Genomic DNA, 27,787 nt, shown 5'->3' with positions numbered 1-27,787 from the left:
GGGATATTGAAATATGGCTCCACCACTTCCACTAGCTCAGAGACATTAGTGTGAACTAGAAAAAACACCCCCTTTTTAAAACACTTTACTGCCAGAAATTTGTCATAATAAACATAGAAATCTAGATCGATGGTACTTTGAGTTACCTCTACCTGGAGACTGCAGTATGCCTTTCCTTTTACGTGCTGGTTCTTGATGGTTCAGGCCACCTTCTTGAGTGTTATGATGACAATAAAGCAAATCCTTAAAATTGCTTAACCACTTTGTACAAGTTTGAAGTGGACCGGTTGCCCCCACTATTTTGTTCCTCATCCATTTGGGATTAGATTTGTGATGATTATCAAACCAGATCCTAGAAATTCAGCTCATAGTTCAAAGTGGTCCAAGAAAATGTAATCCACAAATCTCTGAGGATCTAGGATTTTTGGTGTGTACTCATCCATGGTACATCCACATGTGTCATTGCTAAGTTTTCCTAACTCTGGTGTTTGGTATTCCAGGTGTTGACATGCCATCAGGCTGCCCTTCATTATAACTCAAAACAAGGAAGCTATTTCTATACCTCACTCCCATCTGTTGAAGACACTTAGGAAAGGATATCCTTCAGTCTTAAATCATTGTTTAATTTGTTCTTTTTCTGTTTCTTTCTTTCATGGAATATCTTTTTATTTATATTTTTAAACATTTATTTCAACAATGTTTTATACATTTCAGAGTATAGTTTTGTATTTCTTTTGTCAAATTTATTTCTATTTTATTCTTTTTAGTGCTATTGTAATAGAATTGTTTCAGTTTTATTTTTGAAACATTTATTGCTAGTGTATAGTAATACAGTTGAGTTTTATGTATTGATGTTGTATCTTGCAACCTTGCAGAACTTGTTAGTTCTAATAGTTTTCAATGGATAATTTAGGATTTTACATATATTATATATTAAATATATTTTTTCATAATACATATTTTCTAATATACATGAAATGTGTGAGTGTTGCCATCTACAAATAGAGATAGTTTTACTTCTCTTATTCCAACATGGATGCTTTTTCTTTTCTTGTCTGATTCTGGCTGGAACCTTTAGTACAAAATGTTGAATAGAAGTGGCAAGATCAGATTTCCTTGTCCTATTCTGATCTTAGGGGGAAAGTAACAAGTATTTCACCATTAAATATGATATTATCTATGAGTTTTTTGTAGAGGCCCTTTATTATGCTGAGGAAGTTCCCTTCTACTCCTAGTTTTTTAGTGTTTTTATCATGAAATTTGTTCTTTTCTGTGTATACTGAGATGCTCATATGGTTTTTGTCCTTTATTCTGTTGATATGGTGTATTACAATGATTGATTTACATATCCTCAAATTCCTTGGATTAATCCCACTGGGTCATGGTATATAATCTTTTTTATATATTGTTGGATTTGGTTTGCAAGTATTTTGTTGAAGATTTTTGCTTTTATATTTACATAGAATATTGTCTGTAGTTTTCTTTTCTTTTGATATCTTTGTATGATTTTGGTATCAGTGTAGTTGTGACCTCATAGAGTGACTGAAGAAGTGTTCTTTCCTCTTATTATTTTGGAAAAGTTTGTGAAAAATTGGTATTGTTATTTAAATGTTTGGTAGAATTCACCAGTAAAGCCATCTGGGCCTGGGCCTTTCTTTGTGGATAGTTTCTGTATCCCTAAGTGAATCCCTTTACCTATTATAAATTAGTAATTAGAAAATAATTACTCATTAATTGGAAAATCCAATTTTCTAATTACTCTAGAGTCACTTTTGGTAATTTCTGTCTTTCTGGAAACTTGTCCATTTCATATGTCTGATTTGTTGGTAAACTTGTTCACTTCATGTTTGGAGTATTGCTTTATTATCATGATTATTTCTGTAAAGTCAGTAATAAGGCTCCCTCTTTCATTCTTGATGTTAGTATAAACAATTTGAGTCTTCTCTTTTTTGTAGGGGTGGGGTCAGTATAGCTAAAGGTTTGCCAACTTTATCTGCCAGAGAACCACCTTTTGATTTTGTGGATTTTTCTCTTACTTTTCTATTTTCTATTTTGTTAGTATCTTCTCTGATCATTATTATTTGCTTCTTTCTGATTTCATTAGGTCAATTTAGCACTTTTCCCAGAGTCTTACGGCTTTTTATCCTCAATCGTTCTGATAAAAAGTCAGCTGTTGACAGTTGCCTTTTTGTCTTTAATGTTTTTACTGTGATATGTCTACATTTGGGTATCTTTGCATTCTTACGACTTAAACTTTGTTAAACTTCTTGGAGGTATAAATTTAATAGTGTTTCATCAAGTTTGGAAATTTTCTGCTGTTTCTCTGAATATCTTTTTCTGTTCTTTTCCTCCTCTTCCTCTGGTACTTCCTTTATTGCATATTTTTGGTGTGCTTAATGGTGTCCCACATTTCTCTGAAGCTTTGTTCACATTTCTTCATTCTTTTTTATTTTTTTCCTCTGCTTTTCAAATTGTATACTCTCTATAGATCTATCACCAGAAAGTTCACTGATCCTTTCTTTTGCGAGTTCCAATCTACTCTTGATTATCTCCAGGGAATTTTTTATTTCAATTATTGTACTTTCTAACTCCAGAATTTCTACTTGGTTCTTTTTATAGTTTGTCTTCTTATTGATAATATTCTCACTTTGATGAGATGTTTTCAGTAAACCTTGTTTTTTCAGCATGGCTTCCTTTAGGTTTTGGGACATATTCATAATGACTGCTTTGAGGTATTTGTCTGTTAAGGCTGGTCCTATGAGTTCTCTCTAAGGGCATTTCTATTGCTTGCTTTTTTTTCCTGTGTACTGTGGACACACTTTCTGTTTCTTCACATATCATAGTTTTTTTGTTGAAAACTCTACATTAAAATAAGATACTGCAGCATCTTTTGATACTGCCCTCACCCCCCAGGGTCTTGATACCATTGTTTGATTATTTTGTCTAGTGCCTTGGCTGGACAATCTTAGTGAAGTCTGTTTCTTCTGCAGTGGAAAGCCTCTCATGCTGCCCCCCAGAGGCACAGTCTTGAACATGTGCCCAGTTAACCTGGGATGACAGTGGTTTTAACAGTGCTCTCTTTTACTGTTCTTGTCCTTGATCTCTCTGTTAAGCTGTTGGCTTCTGTTAGTATCACACCCATCTGTTAGGCCTCACTAATTTCTGACTGATTTTTTAATTTTTTTTATAATGCCCTGGGGCATAAATTGCCCCACAGTCTGATCCAGTTAAATCCAGGACCCTTTGCAGGATAAATTTTTGGGTCCAGTCTTTGAGCCTCTGACTCCAAAAAGACTTCTTAGCTGTCTCTTTCTCGAAACTAACTGGCCACGACTTAGCTGAATGCCCTCATAAAGCTACCAGCCTCCTTTTAATTGCCTACCATCAAAATCTCCATTTCCAAAGCACTTTCAGTTTTGAACTTCCCTACTTTATCTATTTTAAATAAAGTCAGTTCCTTTGGAAAGAGTTTCAGAGGTCTTTCTTCTTATGGGCCTGCCTTTCTCTTTGGTCAAAATCTCTGAGCCACTCCTCTGGGCTGAAGGTAGAGACAATGGTCTATCTTGGAGTGACATTGCTGCTTTATAAATAGGATGCAGGTTAGGGCTGATCACCTCTAGTCTTCTTGGCTTGCCTCTCGTCTGAAATATCTGTGTCTCCAGCTTAAACTGAGTCACAGACCCATATTTGCTATTGCTTACCTAAACAAAGCTGTCTGTCCCACAGAAACCTTGCATATGAAATGTCTTACATTGAACCTACTGTCATCCCCTGGTTTTCTCTCTCTATTCCTCACGTCAGATAGGGTCATTAGCATTCACCCAGTCATCACAGCTAAAAATTTCACAGTAATTCCTGACACTTCTCACTCCACCACCGTAACAGATCTGTCACCAAATCTTGTTATTCTACCTCTGAAATGTCACATGAATGCATACCCTCCTCTTCAGTATGATGCTAATTTAGCCCTAGTTCAGGTCTTTTTTTCTTTCTTAGACCGTGTAGCAGTCATCCTTCCAGTATCACACAGGCTTCAGGGTTTATTTTTTCCTACATCCTTCTCAGTTAAAGAATTTTTGAAAGTGCTAACATAAAATATTTTCATGGATTTCCTGTTAGTATATAATAAAGTCCACATTTCTTAACTTGATATAGAAGACCCTTTATGAAGGATTATACCCCATTAATATTTCTGAACCCTAGATTGTAGGTGAGGATAATATGCATTAGGGGAGTTGAGAGGTTTCGATGGCATGATATATGTCAAGTGCTTACCCAGTGTCTGAAACACTGAGTGCTCAATAACTGTTAGCTGTTATCATGGTTATTATTATCCTTTCTCTCTCATAACTGAAAATTTCTTCAGCCTCCCCATCCCTAACACATACACCACTCCAGCCACAGTAAACTGATTTTTTGTTTTTTTCCCAAATACACCTTCGATTTTCACCCCATAGCTTTGTACTTGGTGCCATCTCTGCCTGGATTTCCCACTGGAGTGCATCATGGTTGTAACTGAGGATTGAGAGTGAGTCCTCCTCTCGGAATCCCTCATTACACTTACTGTGTACATCTGGCATTCAATATTTCTCTATTTGTCACTGTTCTTGCCTTAACAGACTGTGAGTTCATTAAGGCCAGTGGTCATGTTTTATTTGCCTTTGTATCCCTAGATCTTCACTAATTAAGATGGATAAAGCCTTGTAGCACTTGCCCAGGACTTTTTTGTTCAATGTACATTTATTTTTATTGCTAGTCTTTGTATTCTTTTTCATTACATGGTTTTGCACTGAGCATTTTTTTTTATGCTTTACACTTTAATTTTAATTCAAAATAAAGTTTTATCTAATCTGCGAGTTTCCCCCATATACCACTAAGTAAGTATTTCTTTCTTCCTTTTTTTTTTTGAGACAGAGTTTCGCTCTTGTTACCCAGGCTGGAGTGCAGTGGCACGATCTCGGCTCACCACAGCCTCCGCCTCCCAGGTTGAAGTGAATCTCCTGCCTCAGCCTCTTGAGTAGCTGGGATTACAGGTGCCTGCCACCACACTCAGCTAATTTTTGTATTTTTTGTAGAGACAGGGTCCATGTTGGCCAGGCTGGTCTTGAACTCCTGACCTCAGGTGATCCACCCGCCTTGGTCTCCCAAAGTGCTGGGATTACAGGCGTGAGCCACTGCGCCTGGCCAGTATTTCTATATTTTAACCAAAATTTGACCCTGTTTATTAAATGTTGTAAAAGTTCTCTGACATCATGGAAATAGTTCCATGATAGTTATGTGGCTGCCTCTTTGTGTAGAATAGGTGTGCTGTAATTCAGAGGTCTCCTTAATCATATTTATTACCTACATGGCTCATTTCCTTCTGACTTTTAGAAATAGTAGGCTATTGGAGAGTGAAAAAGAAAATGATTCTTGGGTCTGGGTGTTTACCCTCTTTTAATGAGGATTATCTTGGGTTATAGTGAGTAATAAAACTATATTCTAGGAAGAGCAAGAAGAGTTCTGAGAGAAGAAAATAGATTGAACATATATTAATACTATTTTCACTAAATAATTGCAGAATAATCTGCAAATTATGAAGACACACAAGCACCCTCAGAAAGGCACTGGAATGCCTTTCTAACTTTGACAAAGTAAGAAGGAGGGAAAACTTAACTCTCATTTAGGTATGAATCTCAATATCTTTAACTGATTTTACAAGAGGATAAACTGTATTCAAATTATAGCATAGTAATTGAAGAGAATTTGTAGATCATAGATCAAAAATCACAAAATGGTCATGCTGTTTATTAGAAGGAGTTTGAAAAAGAGAGAATAGCTCAAAAAATTACCTTTATAAAGGTCTTTCATTAATTGCCCCAAGCGAATATAAATGTTTGAATAATCGTGGTTCTGGTTGAAGAAAAATGCCCATGATTCAAAGCTTGGCCATTCAATTTTAATATGGTGGTATATTTCCTTTATTCATCAAGATGGACTTTTTGTTGACTTGTTTTTGTTGTTGCATTTTCCCTTTTTATGCTTAACATGAGAAAAATCTTATGCTTAACATGAGAAAAATCTATGCTTAACATGAGAAAAATCCTCTTCAGATTTTGGAGCAGCTATGGAAGAAATAAAGTTAATTCTATTAAAGAGTAAGGAGAAGCTTTTCTATCAACTAAATGTCAGCATTGTGTCAAAGCTGTAAGCTTACAGTGGATTGTGGTAGTGTGAATGACAAGCTAGCCCTGGCAGTCTTCTATTGCTCCACTTCCTCTGTAGACAAAACGTGATTACTCCCTAAGCTCAGTTACCATCTGACCCTGCAAGGAAGGATGCCAGCACTGTTTTTGTCAGTAACCTGCCTTTGTTCTCCATCAGTCACAGAAGCACAAGGTCTATCACTGCCTAGAGAAAAGTTTACAGTGTTCTAAGAAGCTCTTAATGCGTTACAGAAAAGTTGTCTGATGAAGAAAATCCTAATTATACTTTTGAAAGTAAATGGCTTGCTGTCCTTTTCAAAAGTTTTTCAAGCTTTTAAAAGCCAGTTTTAAAGCTAGTACAGACTGTGTGTGTTCTTTCTTAATTGTGACTTGAAAAAGAAGTTCTTTCCTTTTTTAGAAAATTAATTTTCTCGTCTCCCTACCTGAAAATCTGTAACATTAGGTTTTCTCTGCACATCATATTATGTTTCTCTGAACTTAAGATGCTATCCTCACAAGTTAAACATTTGGAAAAATTACATATGATGAAGGTTTTTCTGAGCATTGGGTCAAATAACTATTATGGAAATAGATCAGAGCAAACTCAAGAGCACTCTGTACGTGGAAGGAAGAAATGCATTCCAAAAATTCTGCATTACTGGTTAAGAAATTGATGAGTAACCTCTTTGTTTCTCATACAAGCCACTGATGAGTAAAGTAGAAATTTTACTATTTATTGTTCATGTATTCGTTACTGCTAATATTAGGAAAAAAAAGAGATGAATTTATTTTTTAGATTTCAGCATTTATCATTAAGAATTTATTGAACATGTGCTATGTGCCCAAACACTTTGCTAGATACTCAATGTTTTCCTTGTTCTAAAGTTAAATTTTAAAAAATCGTATTAACTGGAGGTAAATGGATAGAATTAGAAATAAAATATGTGTCCCTTGGGGACATAAACCTGTGCAATCACTTATTCATTACTGTATATACTTGATATTACAATGTGAGCATTAGAGTTGATGTTTTCACTTCCCAGTACATAAAACGTTTTTGATTATAGAGGTGTAAACTTTTGTTTTACAGTTTTCATTTAAGAGAATAAGCTGTGGAATTTTGAGGAACAGGTTGGCTATTTTTATGATTCAATTATCTTGGTTTGCTTTGCACTTGCTGTGGCTTCCATGATTTATGCCAACAGTCTTGGTTTTGTCTTCAGCAGAAACACCAGGGGAAGTTCTCATGACCTTTCTCACCATCAGTATGGCTAACATCTGTTAAAACAGAGTTGATAGGAAATTGGATAGTTTTTCTTTTTAATACTTGATCTGGGTATGGCTCTGATCTCAAATTGTTAAAACAATAAAACTACTTTTTATATGATTTATGTTTTTTCTGATTATAAGAATAATACATGCTTGTTGTATAACATGTGGAAAGTGCTGATCATTAGTGGGAAATTGTTGAATTCATATCTAAGTCATATGATAGCTTTCCTTTAATGAGCACCTACTATGTTAAGGCTCTTTCCATGAATGATTTCACTGAATTAGTGTCAAGTAGCTAGTAAATGATTGCACTGAGATTTAAACCCAGGTCTGCCTCATTCCTACATATGTGGTCTTTGTACTGTAGTCTATAGTACATCCGTAGATGTATGCTCCTACATCTGTAGTCTTCATCTGTAGTCTATACAATATTGGCTTCCTGGTTATAAATTATAACAAGTGAATAATCACAAACACACATCCTTTTTCTTTATGTTGCTGTATTGCTTTGGATATAGCATCTAACCTCTGAGGTCTTCTATTTCCTTAGGGATCAATTGAGTATAATAATTACACCTACTTCACTGTACAGAGTTAATGAATCATTTTTCACAGAGTGGTTAGAACAGGGCCTGATGCATGTAAGTATCTTATAATTGTTTCCTAATATTTTTATTATTACAAAGAATCATAATTCCTTTCATTTAAAAATCATTTTATCATTTCTCATTTGTGAATTCATGACATACTTACAAACACACTTAACAGAAAGCCTGAATACATTAAAAATTCTTAAGTAGACTAGAAGGAAAAATGTTTAAGTGAAAAGATACAAGAAAAACAGCCTAAAAGCATGTAAAAGAGAAAAACAAATTCGAATAAGAAGAAATAGCTAAATAATTTCTCTAAAGACAAAAATTCCAAATAAAATTTGATCAAAAGTATTTTGTGGGCTGTCAGATACTTCTTAATGGGTAGGAATCCAAACTAAATTTGTAACAAGTGTAATTGCCATTATTGACTTCGATCTAGCATGACTGCATAGAAATATTCATTTCTAACAAACTTGTCTTAATTTGCTTCCTAGAACTGGCGTTTTGCCTTGTCTAAAGGTAGAACTTGAAATTTTATTAAGCTGAGACCTCCAGTCATGCTAAACTGTACCATAAGTTACACGATAGATTGAAACTTACTGACAATTCATGGTTGATATATAGTCACTGGCAAAAGGGTGGCAGCTGACAAAAACTGCTAGCACAGCAAGCCTTAGTCCCTTACATCCTGGCAGTTGGACCAGAAGATTTAGTGTTTCAGTGAATGCCAGCTTAAAATTCATTTTTGTAATAGATTCTTGAGTCTGGATTTATTGAAGCGTGAACTCCCAAGGTTTTATCCTGGCAACAGAGGATACGTGGAAAATGAAATAGTCATAAATATGACTTAAACATTTATTAAATTGCCAGTAGGAAAGTAAGGATCCTAGTTTTTAGTATATGTGTTCTTTATCACTTCAATAAAATATCATTTTTATAACTTCTATGACTTTTTATATGTTGGCTAAATTTAAGTCTACATTCTGTTTACATGAACTGTGTATCTGAGTTTATATGAAATTGATTTTTGTTATAAATCAAGAAATCTCCTTTAATGATCTCTAAATTTAGGGACATAAGGGGTTATGATGTAATGTGAAATATATAGTTTATATGTCATATGGATGCTCAAATTTGGAAATTTTACATTTGTTATAAGAAGTTATTGTGCTGGATAATTTTTTCTTATCATTGGGTTTTCTTTGCATAGGCATGTTGTTTGTGTATTAAAATTTATAAAGTACTTAATGCATTATTTTAAATTAAAGTGAAACATTCATTGATTCTTCAAATTTACTAAGAAGCTCTCATCTGCTAGTCACTGTGCTAGGTAATAGAGAAACCACCATAACCACATTTAAAATCCTTTCTATATGTACTTAGGTCTTTTTGGGAAAATTTAAAACAAATATATTTTAAAAATGTATATTGTGATAAGTGCCCGAAGAAAACAGAGAGGTTTTTGAGGTACTGATTTAACGGTATTTCCAGTGATTGTGTAAGAAATTTCACTCTAAAGAGAGGCCATTGAATCTGAGACCCTGTATTAGTCAGTATGGCCTAGGTTATGCTATCATAACAACCAACCGTAAAAATCTCTGTGGCTCGTTTTACTTAATAAACAAAGGTTTATTTCAGTTCATCTTACATAACTAAGTGTCCAGTGTAAGTTGGCAGGGGAACTTTGATCATCATAGTTACTAAAGGACTTGGAATGAAGGAGCTCCACCTCAACACATGCCTCCATGGCTACCAAAGCGAAGAGCCAGATGGTGACTTACACATTGGTCCTTAAACACTTTGGCCTGGAAGTGACACTTCTGTTTTCATATCATTGGCCATAAAAAGTCACATGTTGTGGCCATACCTAATTTTAAAGGGGGCAGATATGTACAGTTTTCTATGTGCCTGAAAAGAGAGGAAAATTGGATCCTGGGAACAGCACTAATGACTTGTACAGACTTGAGGAATGAGAAGAAACTAGCCATTTTAAGAGTTGCATGAGTTCATGTCCTTTGTAGGGACATGGATTAAGCTGGAAACCATCATTCTGAGCAAACTATCACAAGGACAGAAAACCAAACAGTGCATGTTCTCACTCATAGGTGGGAATTGAACAATGAGAACACTTGGACCCAGGGCGGGGAACATCACACAGCTGTCGTGAGGTGGAGGAATGGGGGAGGGATGGCATTAGCAGAAATACCTAATGTAAATGACGAGTTAATGGGTGCAGCAAACCAACATGGCACATGTGTACATATGTAATAAACCTGCACACTGCGCACATGTATCCTAGAACTGAAAGTATATTTAAAAAAAAAAAAAAAAGACTTGCAGGAATAGAGTTCTTGTAAGAACTCTACTTGGTAAGGGGCCCTGCATAGGAAAAGGTTCTGAGGTAGGAAAGAGGTGAGCGTGTTTTTAAGACACACAAGAACAACAGTGGAACTAGAGTGTTGTGAACAATAATTTTGTATACAGCTAAATATTGATTAGGAGAGACATTATTTTGAATATTTTTCTATCTTCCATTAAAATATTAATATGGTAATGGTGACTAATATGCTGGAAATATTTTGATTAGTTGTCAATGGGGTTATCTTTATAGATTGTGGAAGTTTGTCATATTGTGTTCCATTTATGATGGGGGTACAGTGGCATGGAATGTCATTATATACTTATTCTTTAAAGGGCTCTCATTTAATGTTAAGGCGTCTGCATTTATAAGAAGAACTGTTTTGTTTCTTCTAAGATTTGACTGGTTTATGATAGTACTGAGAAGAAAAAGAGGTCTAAGGAGTAAAATTTGCAGGGTAAAAAACTGCAGGACAGATAACATAACATTCTGAACCTACTTTTATATATGGGCATTAGTGAGATATGTCTGATTTTTTTTGCAGTTAAACTCTGAGAAATGCCTCCAAATAAATCCTGTACTTAAATGATAAGTTTGATGTAGTCCTGGAAAATAGGACAGAATTCCCCGTGATCACTCAGTTGTTTAGAAGTGCTCTGTTCTTAATTAAGAAAGGGATCTTTTAAAGTGTAATACTTTGGATAGCTTTAAAAGTCTGGAATATAATAAAGGCCATTTCAAGAAATCCTTTATGTGCCTACCACTCAAATTGAATAAAAACTTTAAAAAATATTGCTTCAGATCACTTCTTGCCCTTCCTCCCTTTCTCTTTTAAAAAGAGTAAAGCTTTAGAGATAAAACAGAAATCCCTGTATTCTTTTCAATTCCTCCTTTTCCAGAGGTGTAACCGCTCTCATGAACTCATAATGTATTTAGTACATGCTTATACATTTACTGTATCCAGTATTTCCATAAATATTATATATCATTGTTTTATATTTTTAAGGAACATAAATGCTATCAGTCTCCATGTATTATCCAACTTGCTGTTTTCATTCAGCATTGAGTTTGAGATCTTCCCTTGTTCAAACATATTAGAACTAATTTACTCATTTTTAACTACTGTCAAAATTCTATAAAAAATAAAATAAAATAAAATTCTATTGCATAATTGTTTCTGTTGCATAAATGTACAGCAATTTGCATATTCATTCTTTCACTAATAGACATTTAGATTATTTTTCACTTTTCACAATAAAAAAATACTACCATGAATATCTTTTTAAATGTTTCCTTCTGCAGGCCAGGCATGGTGGCTCATGCCTGTAATCTCAGCACTTTAGTAGGCCAAGACAGGAGGACTGCTTGAGCCCAGGAGTTGGAGACCAACCTGGGCAACATGGCGAGACCCTGTCTCTACAAAAAAATAAAAATTAGCAAATGGTGTCTTGCACCTGTAGTCCCAGCTACTTGGGAGGCTGAGGTAGGAGGATCACTTGAGCCAAGGAAGTTGAGGCTGCAGTGATCCCTGTTCGTTCCATTGCACGCACGCCTAGGCAACAGAGCCAGACCCTATCTCAAAAAAAAAAAAAAAGTTTCCTTGTGCATTTATGCAAGAATTTCTTTTAACTAAACATCTGGAATTGAATGTGCCAGGTTATATGCGTATGTATCTTCAACTTACTAGGTATTGTCTGATTGCTCTCCCAGTCACATGCCCTTGGGTGTGATCGTATTGTCACTGAAATTCAGTGTTGTCGGGTTGAGAAGTTGGGCTTCAGAGTGCACAAGAGCCTGGACTCTGAGTCTCAGCCCTGTTGCCACCGAATAGTGCATTGACCTTGGGCTTTACCATACCTCTCTGTGTCTCACTTTCCTCCACTGTAAACAGACGGTAAAAATAGTTGTGTCTTATAAGGTTTTCTTGAGAACTACATGACATAAAATATATAAAGAGCCTAGACTAGTGCTTGCCACATTTTTTGGCCTATCGGATGGGTGTCCAGTGAAACCTCATTGTTGTTTTAATTTTGTTTCTCTGAAGATGAGTTTGCACATCTTTTCATATACTTACCAACCATTTGTATTCTCTTCTGTGAATGTCTGTAAATATATTTTTCTGTTTTTCCAAAGGTGTTTGTCTTTCTTGTTGATTTGCATGCTTCCTTATGTATTCTTGGCATTAATTATTTATGGTGAATATATATATATTTCTTTCTATGATTCAGCTATCTGCTCTTAGACTGTTGCTGGCCTTTGAAGTTTTAGTTAAGGTGATTTTCTTATACAAAACATTTTAACTTTAAGTAATTCCCTTTTTACTAATCTCTTCCGTTATGACTTTTGCTTAGAAGCAAATATCTAATTTCTAAGTGTGAAAATAATTAATATCCTTCATCTAATTAATAAGTAATAACTTAGAAGGACTTGGTTATCAATATTACTGAGAGAGAGATGAATGAGAATAAATGTACTCAGGTATGGATAATTTGTGAAAAATAGCTATAATTCTGTGAAAATCTGTTAAAAAAATGGAATGGAATTCTGCATTAAATAATTGGTTTTCTCTCATTCCTCTGTCTTGCCCATTCCATATGTAATTCGCTTTCTGGAAGTATATTAGACAGCCCAATCCATCATAGACTTCCATCACATATGTGGTGGAAAATGTTACAACACAGCATTCAAGTTAGACACCAGAGTGGGATTGATATGCTGTTAAGTAGCCTCTAGACTGGCAACCAGATTTGTCTACTCTATAAAGAGGATTATGCTTTTGAAGAGAATTACTATATACTTTAAAATTTTTTCCAGCTATTATCACTTAAAATGTTTTAAGAACCATTGATTCATATGAAATATGAAAATTCCTTGACATTCCACCCCCCACCCCCGATTGCCAACCAGACAACTCATTTTCAATACTTGAAATACTTTTATGGGTTCAAAGTCATTACATTTTATGTGTCCTATGGACTTACGTGTCTTGAATATTTCATTAAGGTTTTAACATAGAATTAGTGAAAATTCAGAACTTGAAAATGGGCAGACTTTAAGCTTTCTTGAGTCTGCTGCCCCAAATCTAACAGTTTGCTTTGGGACTGTCAGCCTCTTGCAAGATTAAAAAAAAAAAAAACTCAGCCAACCTCAGGTAGTTTTCCAAAAGGCTGTCTGTGATTTTCAGCTGGTATGGTTTCTCTCCGCAACTTGTTGGATGTCATCTCTCATAAAGTGCTTTTTATTCATATCAACCCTAAATCAGTGTGGCCCATCTAATTCCTTGTTCATATATTTTATTGAGTTATTATTTATTTTTATAATTTCAACTTTTATTTTAGATTCAGGGGTGCATGTGCAGGTTTGTTACCAGGGTATATTGCAAGATGCTGGGGTTTGGGATATGATTGAGCCTGTCACCCAGGTACTGAGTGTGGTACCCAATAGTTAGTTTTTCAACCCTTCTTCCCTTCCTCCCTTATCTATTAGTCTCTGGTGTCTATTGTTCCCATCTTTATATCCATGTGTATCCAGTGTTTAGCTCCCACTTGTAAATGAGAACATGTGGTATTTGGCTTTCTGTTTCTTCATTAATTCACTTAGGATAATGGCCTCCATCTTCCTTTTTATGGCTGTGTAGTATTTCATGATGTATATGTACCATATTTTCTTTATCCAGTTCAACACTGATGGCCACCTAGGTTGATTCCATGTCTGTTATTGTGAATAGTACTGTCATGACCTCGTTCATATATTTTAAAAACCTTGTGGCTGGTCTCACATCTTGGTAAGTTAGTATGAATGAGACCAGAACAATTTTTCACATTATAATGATTATAAGAAAATCTTTACTAAAATAAGTAGTCATACCTTTGTAAGGGTTAAGCCTCATTTAAACATATTAACTATTAATATTTGCAGCTGACATGGAAAAGATTAAAAAATGAGACTCTAGTGGAGAATATTAATATAGCAATTCTAAATTGATATTAATATATCAATTTTAAAATTCTCATCTAAATGCTGACACACATGCAAAAAATGATAGCTCCCCATGAACTCCACCTCCTACCCACAAGTGAATAAACTGAAAGAATTAAATTCGTATTGCGAATAATGTGTCACCTGTAACAGTTAAGGATCTTGGTTGCAAAAAAGACAAAACCCAAATCTGCCTCATTGAATTAAAAATAATAAAAGAGTACATTGGGTAGATCATTGAATCTTCAGGCAGTCTGGAGAAACAAGCTTAGAGAATAGGTGAGAAAACACGGCTAGCTAGTCCCTGCTTGGCCCTTTACTGCCTTCATCGTCCTCTTGCTGGGCGGGGGCAATTTCCAAATGTGTGTCTTTGCATCAGTTTCTCCCACCAAGACTCAGACAAAGTAAACATCCTCCCATAGGAAGAAGGCTTGAATGCAGAACAGAACCTGTAATATCCACATTTTCTCTCCATAGCTCATCATATATTTTGACTATGGTTTTTATGAGCTCTATATATCCGTTTTTGTTGAGAGTTCAGCTTTGGAAAAGGAAGCAATATTGAAAACAATGTTAGAACAATCCTATGGATCTCAGTTATTCAGACTTCCCAGAAATTGAAGTAGAGCTTTTCTAGTAAGTAACAGTTTAGTTTGCCCCCAAAATGTATAATTACATATGGAACCCACCGTATGAGATTTGCTATTTTCTGTCTCTATACGAAGGCGTGCATTCTGTAATTACCTAAGAATGGGAAGAATCTGCTTACTGAGTAGAAACACGGAAGGTACAACTCTTCTATATCAAAAATGATAAATGTGAAATGTGTGAGATTTATAGAAACTCAAGTAAGGTGTTTTTTTTTTTTTCCAGTAAAAATTTTCTAGTATTATTTTGTAAATAATTAGGGACAGAAGATATAAATAGATAATACAAATAATAAGAATTATATTTCTCTAATTTTTGGAGGCTGTTTAAACAGAGAAACATACTCAACCTAGCAAACATCTGGTTGGAAATTTAAAAATTTAGTTGAGCATCAGGATGTTTTTCTGTATCTGGAATGTTAGCGAAGTTTGGAAACATGTGGACGCTCAACTGGGGTTTCTTTTGATGTTTATCATTAGGCATTCAGAGCCTCTCCCATAAGCTCACATACTGACAAACTTGCACTCTGTGCCATAATCCCTTCCTACCTGGGCCTGCCCTCAGTGGCATGAGGCGTAGTCTCCTGGCAAAAAGTTAGAGGCTGCAGGTAGATAATCTGAAAAATAGATAATATCACGGCTGATCAGAAATTGATGACAGCACTTTTGTTGTCAGGTCAGAGCAGTACTGCTGGAATAAAGGCTAATAGTCATGAATCAAAAGGGGTCTTTTACAGACCACAGAACTGGATAAACGCTATGCTTTTGTATTTGTCCATTGTACTTCCTGGCGAGGTAAAAAGGGATTTTTTTTTTACCCCTGAGTAAAAATTATGTGGGTCTGGTATTTCTCTTTGCTAAATAATTTATTTCTGGCTGCACAGTATTAATTTTCAGGCTGTGAAACCTGGCTTTGATTCCAAACAGATCTTTGGGAAATAGGGAGCTTGAATAATAGAGAAAATAACTCCGTGAAGAAGTATATTATTTCTTGGAAGGATCCTGCTATCCATTTAAGTGGTTTCTTGCAGCTTTCATATCCAAGAAAGTTTTATCCATATGTAATTATGAGGATCAAAGCCACAGTGAGGTTTATGTAGACTTTTCTGCCTCTGTCATCTTTAGTCTTGCAATATCACTGTCATGACATAATGAATTAACGCATAGGAAAGTGTTTTGGAAAACCAGAGAGTTCTCCGAAATGTTAGTTTATTAACGGCCACAATAATCACAGCTAACAGGTGCTGAGGATTTATTTATTTATTTATTTGAGAAGGAGTCTCGCTCTGTCGCCCAGGCTGGCCACAATCTTGACTCACTGCAATGGCGCAATCTTGGCTCACTGCAACCTCTGCCTCCCGGGTTCAAGCCATTCTCCCACCTCAGCCTCCCGAGTATCTGGAATTACATGCACTGGCCCTCATGCCCAGCTAATTTTTGTATTTTTGTAAAAGCCAGTCATTGTGCTCATTACCTGAGAGTTTTATCTCATGATATTCACACATCTACATCATACACTATAAGTAAAGCTCCCCTGTTATATCCATATTACAAATGAGGAAACTGACTTAGCCTATTCAGGACCATAGGCATGTAGCTGGTGAAGCTAGAATTCTGATTGTGAATCCAGAACTGTCTGACTGCAGCCCTGTGCTCATAGTCACTATGCTAAGTGCATATGTCTGTAATGGCAGAGACACAAAATATGGCACCTTACCTGTTGAGATTCCTAGATAGAAGATAAACTGCTTGAAAGTTTTAATACCATGTGGAGTAAACATAGATGCTTCACCTCATTATTATATATATAAAATATGTAATATATATATTCTCTGTATGTATACTATGTATAATATATCTGTATATAGAGATTATCTATATTATATATAGAGAGAATATATATATTATATATACATAGTATATAAAATATATATATATAAAATATATATATATATAGAGAGAGAGAGAGAGAGACAAGGTCTTGTTCTGTTGCCCAGGCTAGAATGCAGTGGCATGAACATAGCTCACTGCAGCCTTGAACTTCTCAGCTCAAGCAATCCTCTCACTTCAGCCTCCTAAGTAATTGGGACGACAGGCACATTCTACCATGCCCAGTTAATTTTTTAATGTTTTGTAGAGATGGAGTCTTGCTGTGTTGCCCCCAGGTTGACTTTGAACTCCTTGCCTGAGGCTATCCTCCTGTTGCAGCATCCCAAAGCACTGGGATTACAGACATGAGCCACCAGGGCTAGACCATTAGTAGCTTTTAAGAAGAAATCTATGTGAATCTTTATCATGTTTTTTCACCTGGTTCAGCCATTTATTAGATTTGTAGTCTTAGGCAAGTTACCTTATCTAACTGTGCTTGAGTTTCCTCGTCTCTAAAGTGGGCATAAGGATAGTACTTATTTTATAGTGTCATGATGATTAGAAAAGTAAAAATATGTAATGTATTTAGAGTAGTGATATAATATTACTATATACATACATATATGTGTTTATATACATATGTATATGCATACACATGTGTCACTATTTCCTCTACCCAGCATTGCTGACAAAGGCCTACACAGGAATATAAGACCACGTGCTTTTTATCACCACTTACAAGACGTGAGATTTTAGATTCTATTTGACCTTTGGTATAAAGAAGAACAATGCAAAACACGAAGGAGCTTTGGGACTGTAATTGCGTACAAATAGTTTCAATACTGTTATCCATTTAAGCAACAGTTTGGCAACTGCTAAGAAAGTTTGAGTGCTACGGTCATGTCACAAGATTCTAAAGTTCTCCAAGGTACTTATGGTAGTAGTGATGTCATCTGGAGGAAAGCCAGTTACACAAAATATATTGTTTTATTAAATCTATTTCAGGCAGCCGTGTTTGAGGATAATGACAAGGGACCCCATATACTGATAAAGTTAGATAAATGTTTGCCAAAGTGTGTTGCATCCCACACTTGTCTTCAGGAATGCTATCGAATAAAACTATTTTATGAGCAAATAAATTTTGAAGGCTGCCTACTATAGCCTCCTCTTGGCAGTTAAGAATGCACAAGAGTACATTAAGGGCCCCTGAAAGTCATGTAGTTTCACCCAGTTCTGTCTTTTTTCAACTTCTAATATATTTGACCACAGAATCCTGTTTTGGCATAGATCTCCTGGTGTTCTGTAGAACTGATAATCCATTGACCGCATTTTGGGAAATACTGAGTTAGACCATATTTCTGGATCTAACCTCAGCAGGTGCATTTTGTCTTGAAAAGACCTTGACATATCAGATTCATCAGTTGTAGGCATTTAATTACCATTTTATGTTGTGTGCTACAGGAGAATTAGTCAAGAGCCCTAAGTAGTTATGTCAACTCGTTTTGACTTGGGGCCAGTTGCTGAAACTTTCTGGATTTCCTCATCTGTTAATCACATAATCAGATCAAACAGTTTCTAAGATGGTTCACATCTAAAGGTTACTAAAAGAAAAACTTAACTAATACTTTACATTTCTGAAAATGCTTTTATACATGCCTCGTCTAGGGTGAGCTAGATGACTTTTAAAAAGCTGACAGCAAAGCCCAATGCCTACCCAGCACTGCAGATTATATTGGAACTTTTTTGAACAATTAGAGTTTACCTTCCGTAGGTAGTGCGTGTCTGGCTTCTTAGACACTTGGCCAGTATTGTCTTAAGTCCAACAGCACCACTGCAACCTCCCTCAGCATTGCAGGAATACTTATTCATAGTTCATCCACTCAGAGAAGAGAAGCTAAATGCCAATAAGATTTGAAGTGTCTTGGGCTGTAATGCCATGGAGTACCCTACTGAAAGAGAATTTCCATAGCTGAGAAGTACTTGCACACAACAAGTGAAAAGTCTGAATCCAGGAAAACATTCAGCAATCTGAGATGTCATGGTTCTATTTAGAGGTTATATCAAAGTGGCCAGTGAAGCATTGAATAAACCAGGCTAATTTATCAACTGAATAAAAGGGTTACAGTCTTAAAACAAGGAAAGGGATAAATGAGTAAAGAAAAGAGCATTTAATTCAGTGCAAGAACTGTTGATCAAACATGGATAAACTCCCCCCATCCCCCTCGCACCATGATGATCAGTGACGCTGGGAGATGGCAGAGTGAGATGGTTAAGAGCATGGATTTTGGTGTCAGATACACTTGTACTTCAGACTCTGGGTCTGTTATGCATCATCAATGTGACTTTGAACAATTTTATTTAACCTGTCTAAGCCTACTGTCATCATTGGTGGAGGAAAGCTATTCATGCTGACCAAATACGGTTATTGTACAGATTAAGTAAAATGATGGATATAGAGTACTACACAAACTTCATGGTTGTGTAGTTGTATTAAATATATATATGTATATAAACAAATAATAATAATAAAAGAAGTCATTGTAGCAGATTCTTGTCTCTAAAACTTTTATCTTTAAGTGTTTTATGGTGCTAGCCAACTTGGAATTCCAGAATGCCTTTGAATTTTATTGCAGTTTCTATCAGAATCCACCCAGTTTCAAACATAACTCCTTAAAGAATCATTGCCTCTACACCAAATGCTGTGATAGTCCCCATTTCTCTGTGGTATTGGGAGACAACTACTCCAATATGCATTGAAAGAACTTTCTGGGATGATGGAAATGCTCTTTGTGCCGTCCAGGACAGTAGCCACTAACCACATGTGGCCCTTGAGCACTTGACATGTGGCTAGTGTGACTGGGAAACTGAATGTTTACTTTATGGAATTTAAATTTAAGTTTAAATTCAGAAACCACATGTGGCTAGTGGCTACTGTTTTGGATCACACAGCTATACATGATTTTAAAAAATCCACATTAGTGTGAGATTTTATAACCACTAAAATTGTCAATTTCATGCCACAGATTCTGTAGTTAAAAAGCTGTTATTGATGCTTTTTAAAAAGAGACCACAGGGTGTTCTTTTCTGGTGATAAGTCATCAATCACATTAGTTAAAAGCTTTCTATGCATAGACCGTGGAAAGTTTCCCACTTTCACACTGTGGAAGATAAAATATTCTGTAGAAACCTCAGGGATCTTTTGAATCTCATTGTAATAATGGTGTGCTGTGACTAAGGACTTGATCCCCTGTGAAGCTGAAGGTTCCGTGAAAACAGAAGTAGAATATACATTCTCTGTTTATATGGTACAAAATTGTAAACCTGTCTATTAAGACACGCTTTTTGATTGTTATTTATTTATTTTTGTCTACTTGCTCTGTCAAATTTGACTTCTATTTCTAAAAGTGTTTGCTCTTTTTATTTCACTATATTTTTTAGTTAGATAAATCTTATATCCTCTTAATGGATTTTAATTTTAATCCTTATAATACTCTTTTTTTGACTCAGTTGAATACTTTTGGAATTACCTTTGGAATTCCATTCTGATATTGATTATTGCTACTTCCACTTTCTTTTGTATTTTCTTTGGTTTTTCTTTGCACTTCTGTTTATTTTCCACTCATTTTATTTTGATGGTTTTAATATAGACAGGATAGGGTCGAGTTTTGTTATTTTAGTCAGATCTATTGATGACTTCATTGTTTGATTAAAAGCTAAGCTTATTCACATTTATTGTGATTTCAGTATATTTTATTTTATTCCCATCATTTTAAGTATATAAAGCATTATATTTTGTGGTTTTTCTTTTTTCATTTTTATTATCATTTTGGTTTAATCAATTATACTTCAGTTATCTACTTTCACCACCCTTCTTTAATTAAGAAATTCTGTGTCCTTCATTGAACTAGTGGTTGCCTTCTTATCTTTCACCATTATTTTGAAACACATGTACCTCTGTCACAACTTTTGTATAATGTCTAAATTGTACAAAATGTCACCCCAGGACATTTTACTTATTCACTCATCCTGGTCCCAAATTGAGATTGTAGGAATAATTTACTAACGGGTCTTCATATGGCAGATACTTTTCCTATCTCTCAGTTCCTGTTGTTATCATTTCAGGCTATTATTAAGTTTTATCTTATCACATGGCTCTTTTGTTTCAAGAATCCTTTCTCAGAAGTATAGCCTGTGAATGCTATTTCACTGTACTTTAACTCTCAGGATACACAGGAGAAAACAAATGCTAGCCTATTTAATGTCCTTTGTAGGTAGACTGTTCTTTCTGGAAATGGAAGGATTTTTCTCTTTTTCTTTTATTTTCAGAGTTCAGAAATTCAGAGATCTCATGAAGTTTTTTCATTGAGTATGTCCTTTTTATTATCATTATTTCTGTCTAGGATGCCATGAGCCATTCTAACCTGAAAGTGTGAAGTTATTTTTCATTTAAACTTAGCATATTTTTTCCAATTACATCTTTATTACTTCTGTACTTGTTTTTTAAATCTTAGTTTGGAATTCATATTACTTACATTCCAGTTTCTAGGCTCTATATTGTGACCTGTTTATTCTCACTGACTTCCAGACAACTAATTTAGCTTAAAGCAGTGACCATCCCTTTTTTTGCACTTCTGTTGAGTCTAAATATTGAAAGGATTCACTCTCCTGAACCAAAGAGAGACTTTAGTCTTTTAATTTTTCTCTGTGACGTTGAATTTTCTCACTACCAGTACTAGTAAGTTATATGGGTTTCCCTGACAATAGCACATTTTCAGGCTGTATAAAATAAGGTCATTTTTATTTTGCAAAGCAGGTAACACAGTACTAGGACCTTTCTGTTGAGATGAGACCCGAGGATGTCTTTGCTCTTGCGCCTCTCCTGGTGCTAATGTATAAGAGACAGGTATGGTATAAGGTTCTAATTCCAGGAGCCAGGAATGGTTCACTTCCTTACAGACCACTATCACCACCACCCCTGGGCCATCAGTGCCAGCAGGGTCACTTGATCATCACTGTTCCTCATGCAGCAAATAACTGGGAAAGGGCTTCCCCTGTGCATTTCAAATGTATTTATTGTTAGATGCTACCTGTGTCCTCTTAGAATGTCCTAAGGTCTAATGGTTTTCTAATTTGCTTTTCACCATTTCCCTAGAACTCTCAAGTAACAACAACCCCAGTAATGAATCACATAGCATTTGCTGGCTTACCAGGAGAATCTCAGCACAGTTGCTTACATGTTGTATTGGAAGTTACATGTCAGGACAGAATCAGAGAAAGAGGTTTTTGTTTTCCCATTACACATTAGTTTCTTCGGAAAGGTGTCATTTACTAAGTTTGATTGACTCAGTAGCATGTATTTGGCTGCTTACATCACTCAGGAGGCATTGATTTGGGCACAAATTTCAGTAAGAAAATAGTACATGGAATCCATGGGCTCTGTCAGCAAAGTGTGTGTAACATTTTCATGGCAGCCACTATAATCCAGTCTTGTGACCTTATTATTTTTGGACCAAAGATATATAAGATCTGTTCAAGCACCTAGTTTCTATTGGTTCTATTTCTGACTTTATTGATAATGGATAAATGTTTTCTGAGTACATATCACTTTTCCCTGAAATACATTCAGGCCTACTTAACCATAGTACAGATTTTTCTAAGATACCGTAAAATGTGGTACTTTTAAATTTGACTTGCTTATGATCCATCTTTTTTGTTAATCATTTATCTCTCTGGCCCCCTTATTAACTCATGTCAAAATATTTTCATCTCTTTAACTTTCTTCTTCAAAAGTGACAATATACTTCTGCTTAACTAATCTTACTAGTTTTTAATCTTCAGCAATTTTTGTTGTCCTTAAAGTAAGTTAATTGGTTTTGCTCTTGGGAGAGTGCACTTCTGGGGTTATAGGCCGTGAATTTGAGGACCACATCTTTGATGGCCTTCACCCTTATGAAACGTGACATCAAAGATAGCAATTTTGTTTGCATCATTGGCCAGCATCTAATTATCGTTATGGCCTCTTCATTCTTAAAGTGCCCTTTGATGTCAGCAGTAGCCTTGTGCTTTGAAAGACTGCAGAGAAAGGTGAAAGCAGTCCTTCTTTGCCAAGACCACATTCCACTGAAATATTACATGATGGTATTAGGTTAGAAATAAAATGCAAAGCAACTGTGGTAATTAAAGTAATTACTCATTTATTTGCAGAAACGAAAGTCTTTAATGTTTCTCTCAATGCACAGAGATAATTTCTCCCTGATGTAACATGGCTAGATGGAGACTCATCTTTGGGAGAAACCAGAAGAAAAGCAAACCTGGGCATGCTAATTGGAAGTTAGGAAATTATACATAGGAGGCAGGAGGAGGCATCTGTGGGGTTGTGAGAGTACTCATTAGCACGGTGAAGGCAAAGCTACCAAAAGCTGAGAATGTAGATAATCCATGTGTTGGGGTGAAGGAACATAGCGTAGGGGTAAAAGGACACAAGCACTTGGAGTGAAATGGATCTCAAAGTTGAATCTCACTTTCAGTTGTCTTTAGCTTTGTGATTCTCCACATATTACTTAATCTGTGACTTTTAATTTATTTGTAAAAATGGCAAAAATATTTTTAGTACTTAGGATAAAAAGATATAGTATATTAAAAGGGCCACTACAAAGTAATATGTACCCCATTGTTAATTTTTCTAGTTTTCAAGAAATGGGGACAATGAGTTGCTGTCATAATTCAACAACAAGATATTGTTTTTACCCATTAAATGAATAAAAATTAAATTCTTTGCCTCTACTCTGCATTGGAGAGAGCGTGAGGGTACAGACTTCCTTGGGCACTACTGATGACAGTGTAAATTGGTGCCATCTATTTAGAGAGCAGTTCTGCAGTATTTTTCAAGCTGGACACTTGACCCAGCAGTTCCAGTGCCAGGAATTAGATTACAGAAAAACTTGCCAAAGTATCGTCAATAAATATGTTCAAGAGTGCCTATGTAGCACTGTGTGCACTTGAAATCAATCGAAAATAATATAAATATCCATCACAAGGGGCGTGGTCAGTGTCACACGTGAATGTTTCCATGCCCTCCATGATGACTCTGCATCCAAAAAATACTCAAAAGTTTATTTTTGTGTTAAATATTCAGGCTTGCTTTATTTAAATATAATTTCAAAAGTCTACTTACTCCCAGAGCTTTTTAAATATTTATTTTTAAAATTGTCGTAAAACACACATTACATAAAATTTGATGTCTTAATCTTTTTTTTTTTTTTTTTTTTGAGACGGGGTTTTGCTCTTGTTGCCCTGGCTGGAGTGCAATGGCGCGATCTCGGCTCACCGCAACCTCTGCCTCCCGGGTTCAAGTGATTCTTCTGTCTCAGCCTCCCAAGTAGCTGGTATTACAGACATGTGCCACCACGCCTGGCTAATTTTGTATTTTTAGTAGAGATGGGGTTTCTCTCAGGCTGGTCTCAAACTCCTGACCTCAGGTGATCTGCCCGCCTCGGCCTCCCAAAGTGCTGGGATTACAGGCGTGAGCCACCGTGCTCGGCCTGTCTTAATCATTTTTAAGTTCAGGGGCGTGAAGTACATTCACATTGTTGTGCAAACATTGCCCTCATCCATCCACAGAAGTCTTTTTATCTTGTAAAACAGAAATTACCCCTTAAACAAACAGTAAGCCCTCATTTTCCTCCCACCCCAAACCCCTGCCAACCACCATTCTACTTTCTGTCTTTATGAATTTGACTACTCTGGATACCTTGTGTAAGTGAAATCACACAGTATTTCCCCTTTTGTGACTGGCTTATTTCACTCAGCACAATATGCACAAAGTTCATCCATGTTGCAACGTGTCAGAATTTTCTTCCTTTCTAAGGCTGAATAATAGTTTTTAGTATGTATATACCGTATTTTGTTATCTGTTCATCTGTCAGTGGATGCTTAAGTTGATTCCATCTTTTGTTATCGCAAATAGTGCTGCTGTGAACATGGGTAGATAAATATCTCTTAAGTGCCTATAGTCTTAACAGATTTTAGTAGTCACTTTAAGAGATTTTAAATAATATTTGGTTCTATTTTCATACCTACTTTATGAAACAACTCCATGCCTTTTGAACTCTTTTATTTATTAGATACATCAGATATCTTTTTTTAAGTACTTTCTTAGGTACTTCAGTTGTGCACCTAAAAAAGTACTCAACTCCTAAAAGCTAATAAATTAAAAACTACATGTATAAATTATAATTTTATAATTATACTACATGTATAAACTTATAATTTTATAAGACCTGAAGCTTACTTAAATGATCCAATTCTGTATATAAGCATAAAGACAATCATCATAACTCTAAATAAGTTACTCAATAATTTATTTAAAATTGTGGTTAAAATTTAAAATTGTGGTTAAAAGGCAGTTTCCCATGCATTAAAAATTTTTTTATTTTTAAAGGCCAGTTTCATGGAATAGGCCAAATGGTTTCAGGCATTACAGGTACATGGTATTTGCACAGATTTCTTAAAACAAAAATATTAATTTAATGGTTTTGATTCTCTTAAACATTTTTGTACTTAATTCTAAAATTTCTGAGATTGAAAGATGCTTAACCTCAAGGAAGGTAATTATATCAGTTATTTGAGTTTATTTAATCTAAAGATTTAGACCCAGCATGAAGTCTGGAGCTGCAGACATCCAGGGCAAATCTTACTGAAATGAAGGAAATGTTTTTATTATCCCATATAATTTTGGGTACTGCCTTCTTTGCTTGCTCTGTTTATATCTGTGATTAGAGATTTTAGATTCTCAGTTATAACCTCATCATTGAAATACATGGAACTTCATTTATAATAAGGACAGAATTGCTGTGTCAAAAACTCCATTACTCGAAGGAATTAGTCACCTAGCCAGGATCCTTAGATTAAGTTACACATATTGCACAATTCTTTATTTTACATGTTCATGTCTGTAACTCCCATACAAGATGATCACTTTATTAGTTACTGAGAACATAAATACCTTTTTGCCTAAGTTGAAAAACCATGCAAGTTGATAGTAAATCCTACATTTTTAAATGTACTTTCCAAGATCAGGTAATTCTTTTCTGTACCAAAGTGATAATGATACCTTATGGCATTATCTGATTTGCAGTTACAGCGTAGAAGGTCTCTAACGTCATTCCATTGCACAACTCCAGGGAATGACATTTACATTAAAGTATGTGGGAAGCTTCTAAGTTATGCAGGGCACAATCTATGCAGTTGTACACTGTAACTGCATTCCACTGACAGTCAGATAAATGATATTATAGCCACATGGGCAGCTGATGTATTGTTGTCCCTCTGGCTGTTTCCCATCTCAAGTAGGGCCTCATAGGGACATCTAGTCCATTGATCTCACTGCTTTCTTTCATTTCTTAATCTGGCAGTCCTTTTGTTACTTCCCGTCTTGTCCAGCATAGATTCCATGGTCTGTAATTTCAAAATATGCTAACATTCTACCCTGAGCTTCCTTGCCATTCTGTTTTTTTCCCCCACATCTGACAGACAAAAGCAAAACCCTGGATGAACCCTAATCTCTGAATGAGCTCAGCTGCCTAGAGTTGCTGGAAAAAGTCACAATAAAAACCTTCTTTCTTAACCCCAAACCCCTACCAGACTCTTTTGTCTTTACCTTGAGGAAACTTCTCCAAAGGTTGTCTGGTTGTACTCACTGTCTTATTTCTTCATCTCCGGCCAGTTCCTTAACTCTCTCCAACGTGGCTGCAACTTCCGTCACTTCACCAGAAGATGTCTTGCTAAGATCACCAATGACCTGCAGATACATGGAACCAGCCTCCTGCTGTTTGGCTACTCAGCAGCATTCAGTACTGTTGAGCCTCCTTTCTACAGCATGTGCTTCCTTTGTCCTGTGGGAGTATAATCTCCGGTTGCTCTCCCATCTCTCTGGCTATCCATTTCCTGTTTCCTCAGCAGACCCATTCCCTTCCAGCCCACCACCAAATGCTGAAATTCCTCAAGGCTGTATCCTAGACTCGTTTCAGTCTTTTAACTATATTCTCTCACTCCAAGGGATTTTATCCACACCCATTGCTTTGAAAACTACCCAACTCACATGACTCATTAGGGTGCATCTTCATTCCATATATTCTAAATTCTGTAATGCACTGGACGTCTCCTGTTGGGTATCTAAAGGCACCTCAGTGTAACATGTTGATTGTCTTCCATTACCAGTATATCAGGAAATGACACCATCAGCCATCCTCGTAAGTGAACTAAAATCCTGATCCTACTTTTGTTATGTCTTGCTTCCTCATCTTCCACATTAACACATTCACCCATTTATTTTTTGAATTCAGGAACTTTTATTCCAAGCTCTGTTCACCTGTACAATTTCTGGTTCCACTTTATCTCATGTCTTGATCATGAGATTTCTAAAAGATTTCCTAGCATCTACTCTTAACACTTTCAGTCTGTTCTCTGTGCATAAGCCAGGTTGATCTTTTCAGACTACAAATACAAGCTTGTCATTCCGTGCCAGAAAGAAGTCTCTCCATTGATTTTTTTTTTTTTTTTTTTTTTTTTTTTTTTTGAGACGGAGTCTTACTCTGTCGCCCAGGCTGGAGCACAGTGGCGTGATCTCTGCTCACTGCAAGCTCCGCTTCCCGGGTTCACACCATTCTCCTGCCTCAGCCTCCCAAGTAGCTGGGACTACAGGCGCCCACCACCACACCCAGCTAATTTTTTTGTATTTTTAGTAGAGACGGGGTTTCACCGTGTTAGCCAGGATGATCGTAATCTCCTCTCCAGCCTCATCCTTCACCAAGCTCCTCTCTTACATGTGCCACACACTACCGTAGGTGCACCTTGCTTCTACCCCTTCATAGGGCCTTTGGACTT

General features: G+C 35.9%; 1 protein-coding gene across 1 annotated transcript in view; it reads left to right on the top strand.

The window, feature by feature from the left end:
- Window positions 1-27,787, top strand: part of FBN2 (fibrillin 2) — a 281,077-nt gene that overhangs the window by 40,546 nt on the left and 212,744 nt on the right. The window lies entirely within an intron of this gene.

The sequence above is a fragment of the Symphalangus syndactylus genome, chromosome 11 (assembly GCF_028878055.3).
Source record: "Symphalangus syndactylus isolate Jambi chromosome 11, NHGRI_mSymSyn1-v2.1_pri, whole genome shotgun sequence".
Lineage (NCBI taxonomy): Eukaryota > Metazoa > Chordata > Mammalia > Primates > Hylobatidae > Symphalangus > Symphalangus syndactylus.
This window is presented reverse-complemented; position numbering and strand designations above follow the sequence as displayed.